General features: G+C 36.8%; 1 protein-coding gene across 2 annotated transcripts in view; it reads right to left on the bottom strand.

The window, feature by feature from the left end:
• Nucleotides 1-12157, bottom strand: part of C2H8orf34 (chromosome 2 C8orf34 homolog) — a 262725-nt gene that overhangs the window by 16419 nt on the left and 234149 nt on the right. For both annotated transcript variants that reach the window (XR_014953440.1, XR_014953441.1), the window contains exon 15: nucleotides 1-12157. This exon is cut by the window's left edge and continues 16419 nt beyond it; it is cut by the window's right edge and continues 45690 nt beyond it. The gene's annotated coding sequence lies outside the window, so the exon portion shown is untranslated.

Here is a 12157-nt window from a genome sequence, read left to right as displayed (position 1 = left end):
CTTTCATCCTCCCTATATTATCTGTCAGTAAAATAAAATAGAAAAAAATATTCTTTTACATTAGAATAATGCTGTGATAAGCTGCTGGTGTTTTGAAGTTAGTTTGCTCTCACTCAGAAATGTACACGTTTATAATGTAGCATTTTCTCATAAATGTTCAGGCACATATTGTGAACTTCCTGTCACCTAAGGAACAATTTACCATAAAGAGCTGAAAGAAAGTTGGGAGTTTGAAATTTCAAAAGGGAAAAAATATATCTTGTGCTGTCACATGCTCTAGAACAAAGAGAAGTGTTTATGTTACTGAACAGCACCAGCATCTTGAAAGATGCCTGCACAAAGGAGGAAGAGGTTTTAGACAGGATGATGTCTCTGATAATTTCAGAGATCCCATGATTTTTATAAAGAGGATGCAATTTTTCCATTCCGAAGATCACATGCACACAGTATAAACATGGACTCTTTCGTAATAAAGCACTCTGGTAAATATATCCAGAAATACCACATCATCTGTATTTAAATAATCTGTTTATCTAATGTCTTAAATGCAGAGAGCAAGGTATATTTTACATCAACTATTCACTTATTTCATATGATGCCATTTAAAGCTAAGGAAGCCTAGCTTGGGCAGCTGTCCTGCTACATGAGCTGTGGTCACCAAGTGAGATCACCAGCCAGTTTCAGTGAGACATCACCATGACTGAATGTTCCTAGAGGATGGTAGCCACGTCTTGAAACATTGACTAAAACATACTGAGAAAGAAGCACTGCCCAGAAAATGAGTGCTGGTAAGTGCTTTAGTTTGTCAGGTAAGACCTGGCAAGGTGCTGCGGGGTCTGTAGTTTTGCTGAGGAAACTGTCTGACCATGTTTGCTGAGTTCTATCTTCCTGTTAGCTTTTCTTGGAGAGCAATCTTTCCTCTAGGCAAGCAGATCTTTTTCTCCCCATAATTTTACAAAGTATTTCCAGACCTCTTTCTCAGCTGTGAACAACACCCACTTGTTTCCTGGGATAGGTTTCAGCCTCTTTTCATCTCCCAGGCACAGACCCTCTGGGTCTACACACCCAGCGTGGTCAGATCCCAGAGCAGAACTGGGACTGCAGCACCACTCAGCATCCACAGGGCAGAGAGGGGTTTCTACCAGCTCTCATGCCCCAACTGTTCCTCAGCACGTGGCTCCATCCTTTCAACCACCTCAGCTGATACACAGGAGCATTTCAGTCATCAGTAAACAGTATCACCTTTATTACATTAGCCAATGCAGGGAGCTTCATATATTCAGTAAAAAGATAAATAAACTGAGATGCCTTATAAGCCGTCAAGTGAGCCTCTGAACTGAACCCAAGGGAAGGTGTAATATGACCCTTTTTCAGGGTCACAGATCCAGAGAGACACTAAATTCTTTGGGAAGAGAAAAATCTTGATTTTGGAAGTAGTGTCAAATTTGCTGTCAAAGCTCTAGACATTTCTGGGCACCACAAAGCAGAAACATCTAGAGAAAACAATATTATCTGGCACAGGTTGAGGTAAAGGGTGAAGAATCTGCAGCTAGGATCTGCAATACCTAAAATCTTCCTAGGGCCAAAAACAAATTAAACCTTACCATACACACATACATGCACATAACTTCAGGAATGAAATCTGATAACTAACTGGTAAGTTCCAGAAAGAAGTAATCATAGACTCATTCAGGTTGGAAAAGACCTCTTACGATAAATAAGCTTCTGAGTGCTAATTGGTGTTAACTCTAGTCTCAGGTGGAAACGTGTGTTATCTGTGAGATAGGCACAAAGGAGAGCTGTAATAAACTCTCTCAGACTTCAGCTTTGGGGTGACTCTTCTGTCTCGAGTATTTTCTGTTTTTCTCATTTAACTATACATGAAATGGACATTTATATTTGTGGTGTGTGTTTGTAGACTAAACGTGCTTCATTAAATTTATAGGTGTAGTGTGCTTTACAGATTCTTTTCTTTATACAGTCTGGTCATTAGAGGTAATAATAGTAAACCATTGCCTCTCAAATTATGTTACAGGACATTATTACAAAGCCTGTAACTGTTCTGTTATTTATAGTCTCTAATTTACTGCTTTTTGTCTAAGCAACCATCAGCTAACTGTACTCTTAAATCTTGCTCCTTTGCTGAGATGTTTAGACTACCATTTTTATTGTTACATGCTTTTATTCTTCAATTCATTCCACACAGACTGTTTAGGTGATTTGTTTCCTGCCTATGCGCACTGACAGCCCAGAAACTGAGAACTGTATTAATAGGAAATAACTCATGAGTTGGTTTATGATGGAGAGTTCTATAAATGAGATTTTGATAGTGTATATAATTAATGCTGTTGCACAAAGTAGTAGTTCTACTTGTGATGTGAGACCCAGGACTAATAGTTTCTACTTTCTGCCAAAATTGTCACAACAATTTTTACTTCAATTTTTAAAATTACATTGTCTTTGAACAAGTGCGCCAAATCCAGGCATCCTCTAGAACAGATCATTTCCCAAAAGAAAATGAGCAAATACAACTGGAAGGCACAAAACTGAGCCACAAATTATTCTTTCATCTTGCATAGGCACACACAAGCATGGTGAAATTCTGAGGCTATGAAAAAAGAGCAGATAACTGCTACAATATCATTTTCTGAATGCTTGTCTAAAAATGATAAATTATTATGTTTTTTTTTAAAGGAAACAAAACAGTTTCCACTTCCAGTCAAGTGACACCCTTAGTAATTTCTCATGTTGATACCAGCTGATTTAAAACAGACACAAATTATTCCTCCCATAGTCTGCAATAGAAGAAAAACAAACTTAGAAATAAAATATGAGGAAATCCTCCTATTTCACCTTAAATGTCAGCCAATCCTTTGTTCTCCTGTCATGATTTTAAAAGTAAATTATGGAAAAAATGTTCTGGAGAAATTGTAAGTACTGAGGTTTTTCTAACAAGAATATGATACCGGGAACTTGTAACATTCATGTTTACGAATTTCTGCTGAATTGCTCATTCACTAGTTAAATTCCAGAGTCAGCAATCGAAGCCTCATTTAAGTGTAACCTAAAACCTATTTGTGGATTGAAAATGTCAATACAAAGGTTAATTCCTTACAGAAGCGTCTTTCAGAAGTGGAAATAAAAGTATTATAGCCTATAAGCTGAAATGAAGCCTTTCTCTCATTTTATAATTTCTATACACCATTTTCTCACTAATTAATCCTTCAGATCACTTAGGAATGCCAATAAATAGTTTTTTGTTCAAATCCAATTCAACAAGATTCTCAATATAATTTCTTCCTTCTTGCGTAGACTGACTCAAACTGCAGCTTTGTTCTCTCTTATTGGCTCAGGATCGAACTCAGCAAGCAGCTGTACCATAAAAGGCAAATTGGTGGAGTTAGTAAAAGACAGACCTCAGAGGCAGTTTTCAAAAGCACTTCAAAATAACATAAACAGTCACAAGATGGATTTTCACCACTAGAACTGGTAGCTTGGGTGGAGTAATACTAAAAACTAAAAGTATAATGCTTGTAAGTAGAGCTTCTTTTTTCTTTTCCTCATAGGTTCTACAACTTTTCTTCCTGTTTCTTTGGGAATCTGGAAAAAATGTCCAGTTTACAGGGGTTATTTTTTTTGGTTTAGGTGGTCATCATCCAAGCATGCCCAGCCAAAACATAATGTAGCTCTAAGTGGTACTTATATGAGTAAATTTTCCAGGACACCATTATTTGAAAAACAACGACAAATCATGACTGTGGAGGAGCACAAACAGGAGTGCAAGGAACAGAACAATTCAGATTATTGACATCTGTATGCATGAAATTTGTCTCAACTTTAGAAAGATTTTTTCAGAAACAAGTCAGAAAGCAACAAGGAATTAGTTAGAGAAAAGATACGTGGCATCTCTGGATTATTTATTTTACAATATACATCCTTGTAGGTCCTATAAATTCTATTTATATTTCCTATCTATTCTTCATATATCTGAAGTACAAAACAGAAGTGCAAAATATTTTTCTCAGGAAACATCGACATTGATGTCATTGAAGATAAAATCAACTGAAGAAAGCTGTATGAGAAGCAGCTATGAGAGACAGTTATATCTTTCCACCAGCAGGAAGAGTTATAAATATCCACTTAAAAATATTTAAGAAATATTATGATGAAAATCCTCTCTTATGAGTTTTTCCTGCAGAAAAAGTAAGAAAAGAACATACCACTGGTGAAGATTAGACTGCATGAACAGGCCTGGGAAGGTAAGTGTAAGATATTTTTTTTCTTAAAGCTTCTAACAGGAGGCTCAGTTATATCCCTAGGTTTCATGTCCCTTTTGAAAACTCTAGCATTAAAAATCTTGTGTTGCAACTGTTCAACTACATAAAAAGCAGTTGTTCTATATTTCTTTTATCCTGCTATATTCATAGTAATTTTTTTTAATTTTCAGAATGCTCCTTTTAAGCCTTTATTATTTTATGTTACTTTGTTGCATATCCTCATTTTTCAAATAGATAACCTCAGTCAGATTTCAAAGGTAGGATGCACATTCAATTGTGTAGTCATTGTCTTAGAATATAAAAATCTTCCATCTTCACTTTAAAATCAAAAAAGGAAGATTAAGGATACCAGTGGAGATGAGTGTTAAACATGCTGATTTGCATTAGAATAAATAATGAACAATAAAACTCCACCCCTAAGGGATGCCTTTACTTAAGAGTAAACCAAAAATCTGAGGGCTGGGATATCATCATCAAATCTACTCCCAAAAATAATCATGGTCAAATCTACTCCCAAAAATGGTCCCAAAAATAAGAATTCTTTTATTTCCTTCAGTAACAGTTCTTGGCCAGCCATAGACTTATGGTGAGAACAGAGGCTCACCAAAGTTAAAATCAGGGACTTTGCAAGAGCATGTTTCTTGTTTTACAGCCTCATATGAGGACCATGGACAGATCTTACTCATTTCGTGGACTGCCATGAGCTCTAAGTTAAAAAACTGTTCTTAGCTAACATAAGATGTGATGTTCTTCTATATTAAAAAGGACATGTATGAGAAAAAGAATAAGAGAATGATGCAATCTACCAGGGGTCTGCATGGACTTATAATTAAAAAAGAAAAACATACCTGAATTCTTACTACTCTGTAGTTCCCTAGTCCCAGGCAAAACAAAGGATATTAGTAGTACAACAAAGCAAATATTCCTTGAGTTAACACTATGTTTGGTCAGATTCTATCTGCACAAGATAGAATCTGACCAAATTTGAGAAAATTTGGCCATGATTAATTTTGCCAGTGATTTTTCTCACTCTACTTTCCCAAATCTTCAGCAGTGCTTTTCAGCAGTTCCAGCAAAGACCATGTAAAAGTAGAAGATGTGAGAGTAGCATCTCCAAGTAGGCATTCACTTTGGACAACAAGAATATTAATTTTTTTCCAGGAAGGAAAATTGTGCAAGTTCTTGATTACTTAAAATAAAATATATGGGTACTAATATCTCTTGTAATTTCCCATAATCTCAAAAAAAAGTCTAAATTACCTCAGACAAAATCTCTCAAAGTCACCGCTGTAGGAGGCTGAAGTATGTACTGTAGAGAGATATCCAAAAGGCATATGTCATAATATGGAACACTGCAAAGGAGATAGAACAGCACCACAGCCACTCTGAACAAAGTGCATTTGTTCCTGGTGCTTTTACAGAACAAATCCTGCACCTCAGTAAAAGCAGACCTTTATTCTAGAAGAGACATAACTATAATGTAAACAAATTACTTCAATCCCCTATTCATCTGTCCTTCTATGTCCTAAGATTTTTGATGTTTCTTCTTTAGGCAGACTGAAATGCAGCTCTGGCATCTCTACATTCCTAATGTACCACATTCCCTTATGGTCTCAGTTATCCAGCCTGTACTACTCTATTAATTACGGAGCACTAATTTTACACACAAATTTCTACACTAGAATGGCTGAAAAGAGAAATGGCAGAACTATCTTACTATAGTCTCCTCCACTACAAAATGACATCATGCAACATGACTGTTCTGGCTCCCACAGAAGTACAATTTTCACAGCTCAAGCCAGGAGAGCAAGGTGATGGCATTTTTAATGCTCATAGTTTGAGGTTTGTGAGTTAAGGTAGGTGGCCAGTTGCTATTTCCTAGGCTCATCTGTCAGTCTGGTGCTGTATTTGTAATACCATGAGATTAAGTGAAAATGTTGTGAGGAATTCTTGATGTTGGAAATTGAAATGGCTTTTTTTTTCTGGAAAGGCTGTTGCCCAGAGTAACAGGAAGTGATCTAATATTGCATGTAATAGACTTATTATTGTTAAAAGGCCTCAATTTAACTTAGGTAGTCAGCATCTCATGACATTCACTCTTTCATTGGTAGTGCTTGACAGTGTGGCAGAAAAGAAGAGGAAGGGAATAATAACTCCAATCACATCTCATTATTTTAAAAGACAAGTTGGTAATGGAGCAGGAAAGCTCTCTGAATGATGGAGTAAGGACTGAGGAGAGATTTGGCATAAAGTTCTTCTATTTTGATGGTCTAAGATCAAATGCCATTTTACTGCCCCATAATCCCCGATTATATGATGACAGACACCAAGAAGGAGAGCTAAACCACAAGCATCATGCAGCAAAGTTAGATTCATATTCTTAACACTTGAATATATAAAAATATATACAAAATAGTAAAGAAAATCCGTAATCTTTCCATTATTTAAGTCACACCTTCCAGATGGATACAAGGGCAAAGCACTAGCCTCAAAATAGGTGGTCATTTAGGTAGGGTATAGGCTTGACCTTTACAAAACTAACCTGGAAAATATAACCCCAATAAGAAAAAATGTCAGCAAGCACACTGCTTTTGTTGCCAAAGTTCTCATGCTTAAACTCTTTGAATTTAGGCTCCCAGAAAAGAAATGTAGGGGAATGTTTGTAGGATTTTTTCTATTTTGAAAAAAATCATGCCTCTTTCCCAGAAGAGAATCACATAACCCAGTTCTATATAGCAGTACGATGAGGAATCAAATCCTTTTCAGTATGGTCAGTTGTTTTTCAAGGTAATTAATTTTGTCTTGAGAGAATGCTGCCTAGGCACCTCAATACAAGCTGTTCAAACCACCTCACTGGGACCTGTTGCTCTTCTTTTGGGGTTGCTATTTGTGTGTTTGAGTAATCAGCAAAAGTTGTTCAGAATTTGCCTAAAAAACTGCCAAGCCACATCCAACAGAGGCCAATGAATTGTGCACAGATGAACCAGCAAATGAGACATCTGTCACTGATCATCCCAAGTGTGCTCATGTCTGTTTAGTCATGATTCCCTAGGATAACCCCAAGGGGTTATTCTTGTGCACTATTTAGTTGGCTGTGGTACAGGGGAGATCATGGGAACTTAGTAGAATTATGGGATAAATAACCAGGTCCTGGACAAATTTCTTTGTGTAGGGAGAAACAATAAATATAGTATGCACATGCCTAAAGATAGAGAAATTGTTCTCTTTAAAACACTTAAACCACAGACATTTCAAATCAGATGCATGTAGTTAACCAATATATATGGAGATCTCATCAAAATTCATAACCTAGGTCCTGCTAAAAATAGCAATAATAATACTTATACACAAAGGTGTCTTTAGAGCCTAGTTAACACAAGTGAAAAGCTTTTAAGAACATCAGTATGAGACAAATAGGACTAAATAGTCTGGACAGTGAGGAAATACTGAAATACAGCAGAAACTTCATAAATTTTGACAGTGACATTCCACAGAAAGAAACATGAAATTAGCATCTAGCACATGATTTTAAAAGCAAAATACTTTCACATTCAAAGGAAACAAAAAAGAAAACTGCCTCCCAAAAGTACATTGTCTAATCTACACTGATTTTGAACAAAGAGGCACTGGATTTTTTAGAAAGCCAGTAGTCAAAATATAAATACAAAGCAAGTTGAGACAGTAGTCAGAAATATACAAAGTGACATTCTCTGTGAATCATAGCCCCTAGATTTTTTCAGTTTTCATGAGTGTGAGCAAAATAAACAACAGCAATCCTTAGGTAACAGTTATGTCTATCTAAAGCAAGCAAATCTATTTTATATTAAATGGTTCTGAAGTAAACAATGATGATATGAGTGTGAACACAGATTTTTCACCTCAAGAGTACCTCAAATTACACTTTTCTGTGCAAGAGAACCTCCACCATCTTATTTTCTATATAACATAGGCATTAGTTAAAAGTCTAGATTTATGGGAAGCTGAAATCTTTCAAAATACAGCACTTTGGATATTGTGGAGAAATACTCAACTCAGAAAAAAATGTTACCTTTTAGTTTTGCTATCAATAAATTTTACTTTCAGCTTTGCCTGACAAAGCCTTGCATTTTAAGCAGTTAATGGAATGTCTAGGCTATTTAAAGAATTTCATAAGTTCTTTTCTAATTCAATGACAGCAAAAGTAATCACATGAAATTCAGTCAACTACCAAAATTAGCCTGAAATAAAGGTGTGGTCATCACATCTGCAAATCTAATGATTTGCAAAATCCCTAATGGATCTCCCCTCTTCCATCCACCTCATTGTTTAAGCAAACCTTTTGAATTTATGGTTTTACTCAATACATACATTCCTCTTTGTCCTATAAAGAGATCAGCCAAGGAAAGGAGGCTGATTATTATTAAGGAGGCAAGGCAGTGCAGGGGTCTAAATCTTCTCAGTGTTATTGCAGTTCCTACATACAAGAAAGCTGAAACTGCAGTATTTCTTGCACATGTATAGGAGCAAAGTTGCTAAGCTCTGGTCACTCAAAAATTTCTGAATCAGAAAATAGATTTCTGAGCTGGTCTTCAAGATAACAAGCAAGTTATTTGGAGATATAATTACTCTTGGCACAGTGTATCAATAGACACATCAGGATCTGCTGAGCTGCTTTAGACATTATGGGACTTCATTGCCATATTATTGCCTAATTTTTACTGGTGAAGACCTGGTGACCTCGCAATCAACAACAAAAAGCTAGACAGAAAGCAGGTATCATTTCCTGGCAGAGTCTAACCATGGAATCAGCAATAAATGGATCCCATATGGTCTTCATCAGCAGAAAATATGCCATTTGCTTTACTTGGCTGCATTTTGATGCCTTATTTAGGTGGAGAGATATGAGGGATCTTGACAGCCTGACAGGAACCTCATGAGTTTCAAGAACAGCGTAAGCACTGCCAGCAGATAATTTTTTTATATTCAGCACTTGAGAGACTGCTTTTGGTATATAGCATCCAGTTACAAGCTCCTGATATAGTGGAAGGCCATCAGATAGTTAGGCACCTGCAGAGTACAACATACAGAGAACCTTAAAGAGAGAACTCGAAGGTTCTGCAGGTCTTCAGTGACATAAGGGGAAGGTGTAGATAAAAAAACAGAGCCAGACTCTCCTTCCACATACACAGTGATAGGACAAATGGCCTCAGGTAGAAGATGGAGCTATGAAACTCTTGATTCAGATTGGAGAAAGGAGATTTAAACCATGAGAAGCCCCATGATGAGAACAGGGTCCTCAAGAAGCTGGGGGAGGTTGTGAAGTCTCCAGCTTTAGAGGTATGCAGGACAAAATCAGACAACTGTCAACAAACTGGAATAAGCTGTCCCTGTTTTGAGCTGAGGGTTTGGTCAGAAGACCAAAGAGGTTTCTTCCAGCTCTGTATATGTTAGGACTCTATGACACTCAACTAACTTCAGCCTGCCTGCTGGAATTTCAAAATGACTGAACTACATGCTTACAAGATTGAATGTAGTGGGAATAGTTTAACTGAACAGAAGCAGAACAAAGATGCAGAAGACCAGAAACATTTTAGTGAGCTGTGCTGGTGCTGCTGCTGCTGCTGCTAGGAAAGACTAACACTAGATAGTTGCCAGTTACAGGAAACACCAATTATTTTTCAAGCATGTTCTGAAGCTTCATTTGAAATATATATACATATATAAGGTAATAAATGCTGAATAATAAGTAAACCCAAACCTAAAACTCAATGTTTCCTATCACCCGACAGATGCTTACAGAATTTAGACATCAACCACCAGGCAGTTCACTGCTGTACTTTTGTTGTGTCAAAGTAAGCTTACTAATGCACAGCAACTGTTTTCAGAGTGTACAAATTGCCCATGAGCTGCTTACAATTTTGAGGACTTTTGCTTCATGATTCAAAATTATTCATTCCAAAATTTCAGCAAACAAGCTGTGGTCTGTAGTTTGTGAATGAGCTGTTTGTTGCCAGTATACAGCATGGACTTCATCCAAATCCTATTGAACTTGATGGAAAATCTCCCACTGACTTAAAATAGGCTTTGGATTGGCCCTGTTGAGTGGCCGTACTCATTTTGATTGGAATTATAGGTCACATGGAATTTTTTTCCCCAATATTCAGAGTTTCTGCCAACTTTCTGGACAATAAGAGCATTTGTCTGAGTTTTGACACAAAGAAAATACAGAACAGCCATTAATACAGCCAGAATGAATTTGTTGAAAAAACTCAACTATTCATGGAAAAGAAAATGGTAGTATCTGCCCAGACATAGTTCTTTTGGATTCACATGAAGGAGAATTTCATGATTAGGGGATTAATATTTACAGAAAAGTGTACCCACAGTATTTTTGTGCTGAATACTTGTGTGTGTGTGTTCCCCTCCTTATTGCTTTAAAAAAATGTTTATGGAATAACATTGTGAATTAACATGGATACAGTTTATTTTGATAAGGATCAAAAAAATGGGGTATTTTTCATTCCATTTTGGTCAATAAACAGAAGTCTCTCAGAGTCTGTAGGCAAAAAGATTTAGTACATGTCTTCAGATTACTAGACCTGAACGTGCTACAGAGATAAACAAGGGGGCTACTACACCTAAGACAGCCCAAATATAGGCTGCAATTTCTTAAATTTGAAAATATTATATGCCTCATTTCTCTTACAGTTTCTCACATTAAAAAAAAATGCTGCTTACATACTCAGCTAAGTAAATCACAAAAAAGACCATGTCTTTTTTCCCCAATGACTGAACAAAGAGTTTAAATCCAGCTGCACAATATAAGGTACTTCTGGGAGGAAAAAAAAAAAAAAAAAAAAAGAAATTGGGATCTCATGTCAACTAAAATATTGAATGTTTTATTTATACTGAAAAGCAATTCTTAAATAAATTACTTTAAAACATCCTACACAGTTTGCAGTAGCTTGTCTGGGAAGATGCTGTGTCTTGAAGGGAGCTGCAGAAAAATTCAGGGATTCTGAATTTTGGCAACTGGGCTTTCTCATGAATTTGGGCCCAAATTCACAAAAGGCAGACACCTGAAGTTGGCAGTAGGTAACAGTTATATGCTGTTTCCTGAAGTGTCATTTTGAAATCCATTAATAGTCTCTGGTACATTTAAAGGCTGCAGACAGGAGAGATTTTGATAAAAAATCCTGAAGTGCTTCAGCTTTTGCTTTAGTGCTTGCCTCAGCCATCTTAGCCCTGGAGCAAAGAGACACTGAGTTCCTTTCACCCACAAAGTCCTGCTTTGGTGTTCTTCCTGCCTGCCTTCTGCAAAAATTCCATTTGCACTTGTGTCTGTATAATTAAGAGCTGCCTGCAAGCATTTATTCCTCCTTCTTCAGATCACATAAACAGTAGCAGCAAGCCAGTTCTGGGAAATTATCTGACTGAAAACCTAAACCTTAAACCAAAACTTTAAGTTTTTTCTGAATCAATTACCAGAATGGACTCACATAATCACTCACACAAGGACCAAATCAGGCACGAAATAAAGGACATGTATCTCCCAGTGGGATTCAGAGTGAGATCCAGAGGAAGGTGAGAACACAGCATCACCAGATAAAACCAAATTGGGCTGAGGAAGTCCAGGTAATAGAGAGATGGGTTTTCACTGTATCATTAACAAGAAAGACTGATCTGTATAAAAAAAAAAGATGTAAAAGTAAAACCAGCCAGAAGAGGAGATGGTGGCTCTAGCAGAAGACCAGCATCCTCATCTCAGCAGGGCTCATTCAAGACAGTAAATTTGGCTGGAGACTGTCATGGTGGGTGTGTGAAGGGGAAGCCATTTTCTCTTTGTGTAATGAAAATAAAGGAAAAATCTCAGATTATAGCATTCTTGCCCCAGTGACACC

Source organism: Lonchura striata, chromosome 2 (genome assembly GCF_050655825.1).
Source record: "Lonchura striata isolate lonStrDom1 chromosome 2, ASM5065582v1, whole genome shotgun sequence".
NCBI lineage: Eukaryota > Metazoa > Chordata > Aves > Passeriformes > Estrildidae > Lonchura > Lonchura striata.
This window is presented reverse-complemented; position numbering and strand designations above follow the sequence as displayed.